The following is a 13,141-nucleotide window of genomic DNA, read 5'->3' on the forward strand; positions in this document are numbered from 1 at the left end:
CTATGAAGTGAGGTAACATTTCTTTTTGAAACCAGGCAAATGGACATTTTAGTAAAAAAAAAAAAAAACTTGCAAACTGTCGATCAATCAGCCACGTCGGTTATTTAGTTGCTGTGACTAAAGGGCCAACGATCACCTACTTACGATCTGTTCGCTGCGATCCCTAAGATTGCAGAGGCTGTACGAGGAACCAAATAACACGCTAATAACATTGGCTCCATTCTCCAGGTGTAATAACAGAAAATTAGATCAAGGAAATAAACTGACGGCTGCAGATAATTTGGTTTGCTTTTGGAAGTGAGGGACGGATTACCATATATCAAATCTTGCAATGGAATTAAAAAAAGGAAATGCACTGAGTTTTTAACGCATTTTACGGTACGGTTTCTTTTTGTTCAAAACTGTTTATGTTTAGCCAAATCTTTCACTTGAATTTCTAAGGAGTATGTTGCCGAAGATTCAACTAATGAAGCATTACAGAATTACGAACATAATTAGAACCAAAAGGAGTGGACTAAAATCAGTAATTATAAGAACAGTTAAGTGTAACTGAAATGAACAGTTGAGTAAATTACTTCCTGATGTCAAACATTTACAAATAAAGTATTATCTCGAGGAAGGCAGTGGCTTCATGAGTTTATGGGAAGTTCTGAGCACCAACAACATCCGAGGTGAGATAGTCATTATCTGACTTCTCTTTCTTGTGATTGTTAAGCTAATAATGAACATTCTTCAAACTGATTCAGCCGCGATAGGAATGCGCTACCAGATAAGACTCTGATTTTGCAGACAAGAACATATTAACTACAATAATATCTTACGTAACGTACAGCAATAGCTCTAAGCGACCACATTATACAATAAACAACGTCCAGTTGAAGACGAGTATACACAACAAGAAACTAACCATAACAACAGTGACCGCTTGAATATTACGCAAATCGTCTGCAAACATACTTGGAATAATAGTGCTTGTTTGCTTAGTTACAGCAAAAGCAAAAAGAAAAAAAAAATGGTTCAAATGGCTCTGAGTACTATGGGACTTAACAGCTGTGGTCATCAGTCCCCTAGAACTTAGAACTACTTAAACCTAACCAACCTAAGGACATCACACACATCCATGTCGGAGGCAGGATTCGAACCTGCGACCGCAGCAGTCGCGCGGTTCCGGACTGCGCGCCTAGAACCGCGAGACCACCGCGGCCGGCTTCAGCAAACGCAAACTGAGTGCGTTTGACGCAGCGATCCTGCAGATAGTGGCAGAAAGAACTAGAGAAACAGATGGCCCGTGGGCAGGTACATACACTTCGACTAGTTCAATGGGTCGAAAGAGAACACGGTGTTAAATGTCTGACCTTCACTACACGGCCAACGTAACACAAAGACCACACATCAGTAAACGAACACACTCTCTGCACAGAGGGACAGGCCCCCCTCCCTCCTTTTCACACACTACACACACAGACACACAGGGGCGGGGGGGGGGGCGGGAGAGAGAGAGAGAGAGAGAGAGAGAAAGAGTAGCAACGCTAGACAACACTACAGTCTAGTACAGTATGACACTCTCAAATATGGCTCTCGACCGACTACTGTACAAACAAGTAATATGGCTCAGTTGCATCCTGAACGCATCAGAAGAGCAACTTGCTGATACGTATCAGAATGGCTTTCTGCTTTACTTCTGGTGTATTCCATTTCTACTGACGACATCACCAAACGTGTCATCACTCACTATGAGAGCGAGCTTCACAAAGTGTTGCGATGACTACAGAACATCTACAAAATCTGTGAAACTCATTAACGTCTGTTTTCTTCTGTATAGGTTCAAAAGCCACAACATAGCTTCTGCGACCTCCTGCTTAAAACGCTTTGTACGTAGAGGACACCGTCATTGTTTCACGATGGGGGTGGAAAATGATGGCTGTCTTCCCTTCCTTGATGTGTTGATCAGGAGGAAGGCGGGTGGTACATTGGGACATGCCGTTTGTAAGAAGCCTACTCATACTGCCTAGTATCTGCAGGCTGATAGTAGTCACCATTGGCTGAACGTGAAGGGATACTTGGTACCTTGGTTCACAGGACCCATGTCATCTCGGAGCCCATTTGGAAGTCACCTTCGTCGGAAATGCTGTAGTGAAAGACAGACGTGAGTTGCGCTCTCTACGAACTGTGCACAGGGTGAGTGATGATAATACCGAGGGGCAAGAAATTCTACGGCCTTTTCGCATTACGCAGGGAGGAGTCCGAACGGAGTTGATAGTGTGAATCTTCAGGCTTTGGCGGCGCAAAGACTGTTCCATTAAGTTTCGGGTGTGCAGCCGCAAGAAAGGAGATTTCTTGCGGCTGCACACCCGAAACTTAGTGGAACAGAGTTGATCGTATTTTGCTGAAATACGATGTGAATTGTGTTTTTCGACCACTCGGTAAGATAAGGGTTTTTAAGGGATGACCTTTGTTTGCGTATTATTACGTTCTTTACAGTTGTGGCATGTCATATTGGTCAGACTATCAGGGCTGTGAAAGAATGGTGAACTGAGCATGAGAGGCACACATGTTTACAACAGCAGAGCAAATCAGTCATTGAAGAACAATGTCTTGGCACTGGTCACCCTATCGAATGTAACACGGAGATTCTGGCATGCACTTCCAGGTATTGGGATAGTGTTGTTAAGGGAGCTGTTGAAATTAAATTACTAAATAACCTTATAAATAGAGATTGTGGTTTTTGTTTACACTCTGCACTGAACCTTGTTTTCTCCCTTGTCAAAAAACAGAGGACTGAGTCATGGTACCTAACCCGTTGATTATTAATTTCACTATAGGTAACTTCTGACCTCGGACATCTTTTGTTTGCGATGGCGCTACTGTTTACAGTGTGTGTGTGTGTGTGTGTGTGTGTGTGTGTGTGTGTGTGTGTGTGTGTGTGTGTGTATGTGTGTGTGAGTGAGTTATCTTTCCGGAGTTTCGCTCGGAATATAGCTTTTGGAAATTTTGGAAATTTGTTGCAAGGTACTATGAGACCAAACTGCTGAAGTCATCGGTCCCTAGGCTTACACATTACATAATCTAACTTACGCTAAGCACAATATACACGCCCATGCCCGAGGGAGGACTCGAACCTCCGACGGGGAGAGCCATGCGAACCGTCCAAGGCGCCCCTGACCGCGCGGCTACCTCGCGCGGCAATACAGCTTTTAAATGCCGTTACACAGCGCTTAATTGATGCAGCTTGGCCTCGAAAATGGCAGGGTGTGTTGTCGAAATACCGGAGGTTGACGACGTCATCCGGCTGCATTCCCGTAAGTTATTTGATCGTCATTGTGGTTATACTCTCCGATAAAGCTGACAAGTGTCGAAGAACCACAGCAGGAAGGGAAGCCGAATGGGATTAGCCGAGCGGTCTGAGGCGTTGCAGTCAAGTAGTGTGTAAGATTAGGGACTGATGACCTTAGCAGTTAAGTCCCATAAGATTTCACACACATTTTTGAGGAAGGGAACGAACAGTCATCTGGTCGTCATGGACGTTTTCATTGTAAGGGAAGGCAGATTCTGGAGGATCAATTAAACTTAGGATAAAGTAAATGTAATGCTAATACGATGTAAAGCTTGCACGCCAAAATTCGAGTCTAGGGTGACACGGAATCAGTAAGTAACCGGTCTGACTGCTGAAGACACCGAATTTTTCTACACTGCAATTTGCCACGATGACGAAATTAAGTTTCTGGACAGTTTACGAGCCAGTGTCCTCGGTTACATAACCAGGTTGTCGGTGCTGTACGAGGGTCATTCAATAATTAAAGAGACAAATTGGTCTGCGGAAAAAACTGTTAAAAGGCCAGTTTTGTACTTTTATTGCTTTAAGTTGGCATAACTGTGATGAGCCCTGATCAGCTGATGCATCAACATTGTTTTGTTTATAACCTCAAAAATACATTTGAAAATGGTTAGTCAGCTTGAAACGTCGACATCAGTTGAAGAACGTTCTGTTATTCGTTTTTTACTTCCTGAAGGCGCTAAACGAGTGAATATATACTGTAGTCTAAACTTTATGGTGAAGGTTGTAAGAATCGTGCAAATTTTTACAAGTGGGAAGAGCAGTTCAAAAATATTCACGACTCAGTGACTGATGGACACCGTTCTAGCCGACCAGTTGCAGTTTCAACTCCCTCACTTGAAAGTCGAATTGATGGGGTTATCCCTGCAGACCGCAGTGTGTCTGTGGAAATGACAGTTGATGAGCTTCAAGTTAGTTCTGGTGGAGTTCATAACATTATCTGTAACAAGCTGAAGTACCACAAAACACGTGCAAGATGGGTCCCAAAGGAGTTGACGCGGCTACACAAGGAAACAAGGTTGAGTGTGTGCATAGAGCTAAAGGTACGTTATGAAAGAGAAGGTGAACATTTCCTCAACAAAATTTTAACTTGTGATGAAACTAGGATTCACTGTTATGAACCAGAATCAAAAAGACAAAGCATGGAGTGGAGGCACACCAACCCACCTACCAAGAAAAAATTCAAAACCCAAGCATCAGCAGGAAAATTCATGTTGACTTTATTTTGGAATACTGAAGGTCCAGTTATTTTATGATTATCTCGAAGAGCAGCGTTGAACAGCCAATACCACTCGGATTTACTTTTAAACAAGGCGAAGCCAGCCGTGAGAGAGAGACGTCGTGGATCTCAGAAGAGAGGTGTAATTCTCCAGCAAGACAACGCACGTCTTTATATTGCCCAACTAACCCGTGAAACCAACGACAAAATGGGCTAGGAAATACTGTCTCATCCCCCTTACAGTCCTCATTTGGCACCTAGTGATTTCCATTTGTTTGGTGCACTGAAGGGGTCATTACGTGGGAAGAGGTTCCAGGACAACGAGGACGTGAAAACGTTTATGGGATATTGATTAAAACAACAAGATAAAGAGTTCTTTGCAGCCGGAATAAAAAAGTTTGCAGCCCCTTAGAACAAGTGCATAAATGTATAAGGGGATTATGTTGAAAAGTAGAAAAAGTATTGTTTTGTAAAAATACACGCTTTTTTCTCGAGACCAATGTGTGTCTTTAATTACTGAATGACTCTCGTATGATGGTGTGAGTACATGCATCGTGGTCGATAGTCTTGCATCAGTCGAATGGTAACATTACGTTCGGCGACCAGAGTGGACAATTCATCAGCGTCAGGTTTGACTACATTCTTCATATCATCTGCTACAATTCGAAACACAAAAGTGACATAGCTAATACAAGTTTCTTCCTGGATATAGTTGTGCATTAGCCTCTTCAGTAACAGGCTGTTACGTATTTGCACAAATGGACAATGTGTTACAACACAAAAAGTGAACTGTATGTGATTTAGGATCGATACGGAAAGAGACAAGGGCATCCCTCGGACGGTACATACACTCCTGGAAATTGAAATAAGAACACCGTGAATTCATTGTCCCAGGAAGGGGAAACTTTATTGACACATTCCTGGGGTCAGGTACATCACATGATCACACTGACAGAACCACAGGCACATAGACACAGGCAACAGAGCATGCACAATGTCGGCACTAGTACAGTGTATATCCACCTTTCGCAGCAATGCAAGCTGCTATTCTCCCATGGAAACGATCGTAGAGATGCTGGATGTAGTCCTGTGGAACGGCTTGCCATGCCATTTCCACCTGGCGCCTCAGTTGGACCAGCGTTCGTGCTGGACGTGCAGACCGCGTGAGACGACGCTTCATCCAGTCCCAAACATGCTCAATGGGGGACAGATCCGGAGATCTTGCTGGCCAGAGTAGTTGACTTACACCTTCTAGAGCACGTTGGGTGGCACGGGATACATGCGGACGTGCATTGTCCTGTTGGAACAGCAAGTTCCCTTGCCGGTCTAGGAATGGTAGAACGATGGGTTCGATGAAGGTTTGGATGTACCGTGAACTATTCAGTGTCCCCTCGTCGATCACCAGTGGTGTACGGCCAGTGTAGGAGATCGCTCCCCACACCATGATGCCGGGTGTTGGCCCTGTGTGCCTCGGTCGTATGCAGTCCTGATTGTGGCGCTCACCTGCACGGCGCCAAACACGCATACGACCATCATTGGCACCAAGGCAGAAGCGACTCTCATCGCTGAAGACGACACGTCTCCATTCGTCCCTCCATTCACGCCTGTCGCGACACCACTGGAGGCGGGCTGCACGATGTTGGGACGTGAGCGGAAGACGGCCTAACGGTGTGCGGGACCGTAGCCCAGCTTCATGGAGACGGTTGCGAATGGTCCTCGCCGATACCCCAGGAGCAACAGTGTCCCTAATTTGCTGGGAAGTGGCGGTGCGGTCCCCTACGGCACTGCGTAGGATCCTACGGTCTTGGCGTGCATCCGTGCGTCTCTGCGGTCCGGTCCCAGGTCGACGGGCACGTGCACCTTCCGCCGACCACTGGCGACAACATCGATGTACTGTGGAGACTTCACGCCCCACGTGTTGAGCAATTCAGCGGTACGTCCACCCGGCCTCCCGCATGCCCACTATACGCCCTCGCTCATAGTCCGTCAACTGCACATACGGTTCACGTCCACGCTGTCGCGGCATGCTACCAGTGTTAAAGACTGCGATGGTGCTCCGTATGCCACGGCAAACTGGCTGACACTGACGGCGGCGGTGCACAAATGCTGCGCAGCTAGCGCCATTCGACGGCCAACACCGCGGTTCCTGGTGTGTCCGCTGTGCCGTGCGTGTGATCATTGCTTGTACAGCCCTCTCGCAGTGTCCGGAGCAAGTATGGTGGGTCTGACACACCGGTGTCAATGTGTTCTTTTTTCCATTTCCAGGAGTGTATATCTAGAGAGGCGGAGACAAACGAATAATCACATAAAAATTCGGCTTAGAAGGCTACCTTCAGACATTTACGGACCATAGTCGCCAAAGAAGTTACAATGTTCTTAGACGACACTGTGAATGAATATAACTGCGTAGGCTTCAGCGGCCTGAGTCTGTTGACATATAAGTTTTCTGGGTATGGTACCGCGTCATATTGTATAAAACTACTGCTGAAAAAAATCAACGTTTCAGCCACGCTTGCAGCGGCCATCTTCTAGGTCTACTGGTGATCAGCTGATCCAGAAGGAGGCCGCTGCAACCATGGCCGAAACGTTGGTTTTCTCCAGCAGTAGGTTTATACAATATAACATGGCACCATACCCAGAAAACTTTTACGTCGACTGTGAAAGAAGTTACAGATCTAGATTGAAGCACAAATGCACAGTAAATGACATCTTTGATAGTGTGGTGGTAATGCAATGCAAAAAGTAAGAAGTTCAACAATAAATAAATGTAAATGGAGTAAATAGGAAAAACATTTACACAGAACTGAAACAGCATGCACACATACACAGTTTATATTAATAAAAAAAACAATCAAATAAAACAAAATTAGTACTTGACAAGGATACTTCAGGAGATATAAAACATGGAGAGTGATGTACAAACAAATAAAAAGAAAAAATTATCAATGTAACTACAGAATATACGAAGAACTTAAGCAATAGCAATAAGATAAACAGAAATAAGTAAATGCTGAAAAATGGAGGGATCTTACAGTAAATTCCATCTTTGAGAGTGTGGTGGTACAACATTTTAGAAAGTAGAATGTTGGACGGACAACATACAAATATAAATGGAGCAAACAGGAAAAACATTAACACTATACAAAAATCTGTGCCTCTGTATCGGTTTGCATTACATATATTATCCACTGATCCTGCTGGCTGTGTTTTCTTAACGTTCAGTGGGACAAGAAACCTTTAGAGAATTGGCAGTCTTACTTCGCATGTAGATTACAATGAATCACAAGTCAACAATACTGTTTTCGTAGCAAAAATTACGAAGTCTTAACTAACCGTTTGTCGGCCAGTACCGAGCATTCAAAAACCCAGAAGTGAACATGAAGTCAGCGAGGGATATTCCAAACCACCAAAACAGTCACTTTTCCTGCGAAGTCATGTAAGTACGCATCTGACTTACTCATAAGGCGGCAAGAGTTGACATTTGCAAGCGTAAAGGAATACAAACTCCTGAGTATCAAAAGGAAATGATTCATCATTACAATGATTGTTTAGAATCATAAAAAATGATGTGAACTATAGAGGGCACAGATTATGAACTGTTAGGGCAACGAGATTTCCCTATAGGAAATCGTCTAAGGCATGTATACGTTGGTGCAGTTTCTACAACTTTTAACACCTCTGTGATTACGTAAGTAGACAAATAATAGTCTGTTCATTCAAAATAAACTTTCACATGATTATTTCGTGGAAGTCGGTCTGTACAGAGCGCTGTATGTGCAGCTGTATTCACCATTAGTCTTGCGAAATGCTGAACATCACATAATACATAACATTGCTTCTAACGTTGGTGCATACGCTAAATATAGTAAGTTGTGGCACAATTAAACAGGACATGGGATCATATCACAGCCTACTGCATACTGTAGTATTACGAAGTAAGATATCGAGGTGAAAACAAAAGAAAACAGTTGCATAGGCAACAGATTTGCTAAAATCTCGTTATATTATACTGCAAACAAATGCGCGTTGAAGGTCGCTGATTACCATCCAAATAGAAAATAAGTACACATCATAGGTAATTTCACAGAATACATAAACCAATGTTGTCTAACAGTCCGACTGACTTGTTACAGAATGATAGAATACTATGCGAACATAATGTTGGGATATCCCTGTTCTCGCGGGCATGTACTAAAACACACACAAGGAACTAAGTTCCGTTTTCATTCAAAATGCCAAAGAAAAGCGAGAGAATCTCTCTACACAGCTGCGACACCGAAAAAACAAGTTCGTCGTAAATGAACGCTACCAACTGTGATTGTGATGCTTTGCCTAAGAGAAAAGCACTAGCGATTTCACAAACAGCTTTGCAGCAATGCAAAGTGATTACAGCACGGTGACCACTAACGACTTCGTGGACGAAAAGAACAGCAGAAGTGTCAAGAAACACTGGACCTCAACTACCTCAACTACCTCTCACTACAAAGTGTCAGATTGGCGGCTACAACCAAAGTGAAACCGACGTCCAAGTATGTAGCCAAAGATGCGAAAATCACACGGTGAAAGAACCCAGCTAAATCGTTGAAGAGTAGCCTTCCTCCGATAGGCAGTGTGGGGGCGGGTCTTATCGCGCAACAAGGTGATTCCGTCTGACAGCATTCCTGAAGGTATTGACTTTATGGTGCGTCTCAGTCGCAGCAAAGTGTCTTCGTAGCGCTGCGCATTGTTTGTGGTTCCACGCACGAGGAACTCTACGAGCAGAGGACGCATCCTGATGAACGATAACGTCGACTCCAAAGCTGCCAATCGGACGAAGGCTGCTCTTCAGCGATTTCGTTGTGAAACACTGCAACATTATCCGTACAGCATGGATCTTTCATCGTGTGATTTTCACATCCTTGACTATCTGAAAGAAGACTTGCATGGACATCTGTTTCAGTCGGACAACGAAGCGCAAAACTGGGTGCAGGTATGGAACTATTAGCAGCCAACCGCGTTCTACGAAACGGGAATTTATCGTCTTGTCTCGCAGTGAGAAATGTATTAAAGCATGTAGCGATTACTTTTGAATGGAACTGTTCCATGGTCCCATTGTGGCAGGTGTACGGTTTTAATTTGACTGCCACTTGTATATGCATATACGAACATGCCTATTTCGATATGATATGCCACGGTCTTCTTAATGTAACGAGGTGGAAAGCTGACTCGTTTCAGTATAATCCAAATGCCATTTCTTTTTATTTTTAAGTTTATTTGTTTGTTAAATCTGAGGACAGGTAATGCCGGAATAAACAGTCATATCTTTTGAAATTATTGTCATTGTGATGGACAGAAATTTTTTTTCAAGAAATCATATTGATGCTGCTGGTAATGACTTTTCTCCACCAGAAAGGTGAAAAAAATGGTTCAAATGGCTCTGAGCACTATGGGATTTAACATCTATGGTCATCAGTCCCCTAGAGCTTAGAACTACTTAAACCTAACTAACCTAAGGACATCACACAACACCCAGTCATCACGAGGCAGAGAGAAAATCCCTGACCCCGCCGGGAATCGAAGCCGGGAACCCGGGCGCGGGAAGCGAGAACAGAAAGGTGAAAACTGTAACCGTTCTCAATGTGGAGAATCTTTTGTAAGATTATCTATAACGTTTATTTGCTATTATAGTACAGTGTAGAACATGCGAGAAAAATGTCGAGTGCGACAATGAGAGGCACACAAGTTAAAGTTAGGCTTTCAGTCGTGTCGATGACTAGTCATTGCAGTGTGACCGCCAATCTCGGATTCGACGACAATAAGAGAGACAAAAGGTTATCCTTTTGCGTAGGCATCTTCCTGGAATTGACCTTAAGGCCATGTTTTCTTTTAAATGAGGAAAAAAAAACAGGCAAAGTTTGCACTTTCTTTTGAGGCAATGAAAAATCATACATAGGATCTGTTTGAGGATTACGACTGATCATACATTGGACTTTATTTGAGATTATGAATACAAAAACAAAATGGCGCCCATAACTATCGTTCGATCAAGGACTTGCGAGATTCAAGTACGTAGAATGTGGGGTTTAGTCCCTCAGTAGTTATGTGATATCAAAAATGGATAACATCAGTCGATAACACATTAAATTTATGAGAGCTTATACCAAGCCACAAAGAAACTACTTACAAATTTCATATATTATAGGAATGAATTCCCAAGAAAAGTCCTTACTTTTAGTGGGTGGAAGGTAGAAGTTAATAGGCGGTACTTTTTTTTACTATTCTCTAGAAAAATCTGTTTAAAGTTTAGGGACAATTTTTATGTGTATTAACAGTTCAGTCTCCATAAAAATACGTATTATATATTTTTGATGTCATTGAACACAAATCTGGAGTTAGATTTTCAAAATTCAAAATGACAAATCCTGTATGGTAGACCTAAGATTATGTTTTGACCAGTTTTCATCAAACTTTGACCAGAAAAGTATTTTCGTTACTTATGTTTAGTCTGCAGCTCCAGGACCGTGTATCAACCTCTTGTCTAACAAATTTTTCCTGGAGAGCAAATCTCTCGTTTTTCTTGGCAAGGAAAGCCGATCTGGATGAGCTAAATATGCTGCGTACGTTGTTCGTCAGCTTTCTCGGTGAATATGTTTGTATGCATACTGGGATATAAATCATTTTGTAAATGTGTATCCCGGCACGATAAGTTTTCTACCTGATCCGGGCGTCTCCGGATGAGACCATCTCACGATCGGCGTGATGCTGCTTAGAACAATGCGCTGTAGAAGCTTTTGTAACGCAAGGATCAAAAAACCTCTTCGTCTCAAAATTTTAGACACATACCTTTCAAAAAAGACAATAAAAAATCGAATTTTCGACCGTTTTGAATGAACCTGGCCTTAGGCTATTTAGGGAAAGCGCAAGAGACTTAAATTAGAGTGACCGAAGAGAGAATTGAATCTTAGTTCTCGAGCATGCGAGTCCAGCACCATAGTTTTTCCCCCAACTCAGGCTGTCTGCCAATACGCCACAATTTGCCATTCGGTCAGCAGGTTCCCACATGAATGAATAAAAATGGCATTCACGTTATTTTGCCCAATGCGACTGTTATTGTTCTATAAAAATTATCAAAAGTTTCATTGCTGAACAAACATTCCTATGACACCGGCATAACAGATGCAGTTAACCAGCGACTGCATAGGCATAAGGATCGTTACACACGGTATATTGTACATGTGACTCATCAAGCTATGACTCTATGGTACATCTTTAATATTGACAGCAGTTAAGCTGAATGAAAAGAAAAACAGTAATTTCAGTACATCCAGTCACTAATGCAAAAATATGATTTGATCACGTACTAGGGATACATATACGTTCTTTATTATTAGTTGTAAGTTATAAACTGGTAGATGAAAGATGTCAAGAAGACCTAACAAGAGATGAAACAAGTGGGTCTCAACGCTGAATACGAGGATCGCTGAAGATTAAATTCTACGTGTCATTTACAAGAGTGTCAAGGTAAACACTTCAGTGACCTTTTTGCCATCCTACTTATCTTACGTATTTCATTCTCCTCGGTTTCACTCTGTTAGTGGCCATTATCATTAAACAAACTTTACCAAGAGTATCATCCATCAACAAAACCAAAAACTTGGCAAAATTTATTCAGTTCCATGCTAACAGATTGGGATGACAATCAATGGCCGAAAACATCAGTGACAACCTCCGCAAACCAAATCAAACACTACACTCGCCCATATCTAATATAGTATAGACTCACCAGCCCTACTACCGATAGCACTTCAAACCATGTGCTTTCTAAATGGCTGAAATACAGTACACAAAAATCGTGACGCCAGTATTTGACCATAACCGTGCACCTAGGTGAGCACGGAAATAGAACTTCACTTCTGCACCCGCTGTTTCGACTTATCTTTACAATGCCCGTTCGCTAACAGCTGAGAAAGAACAGCAGTAAATCGCATATCAGGAATCACTAATTCCCAAATAGAGGATTTCAAAAAGATTTATCGCTCTTGACAATACTATCTACCACATTAAAGAAGATATAATCTTTGGTTGACTTAACTTACAAACAGGGCTACAAAGTTCTTAGTCTCAAATGAATTATTGATTTTACCAGGTTACGTATTTTTTAGATGTGCACGCATAACCCGTGTGCGTTTACAGTGATGTTGAAAACGGCTAATCTAATGTAAGCAGGTTATTTACATTTAGATTTGAGAAAATTTGTGATTTAATGTCTGGCCTAAGCAGACTAATATAAATGCAAATGCAGTGGTTTGATAGGAAACCATTACGTATCTGCCCTTTATGTACGTGTAAACGCAACGGAATTTCAATATGGTATTTGAATATAAATGTGTAGGATGATGTTTGGTGACCGTTGGAGAATGATACTATACAAGCTATTATGCTCTATTCAACTACGTGGTGGATATTTTAACAGTGATGACAGGTGATGAACAGGATTCTCACCAAATCATTGTTTAGCAAAGATGAGCATAGGAATGCATCGACCAAATCTGGGAAATTTCATTCTCAGATTACAACTAAATGACCATATGTTAGTACAAATTACTTGT

Source organism: Schistocerca serialis, chromosome 7, assembly GCF_023864345.2.
Source record: "Schistocerca serialis cubense isolate TAMUIC-IGC-003099 chromosome 7, iqSchSeri2.2, whole genome shotgun sequence".
Taxonomy (NCBI): domain Eukaryota; kingdom Metazoa; phylum Arthropoda; class Insecta; order Orthoptera; family Acrididae; genus Schistocerca; species Schistocerca serialis.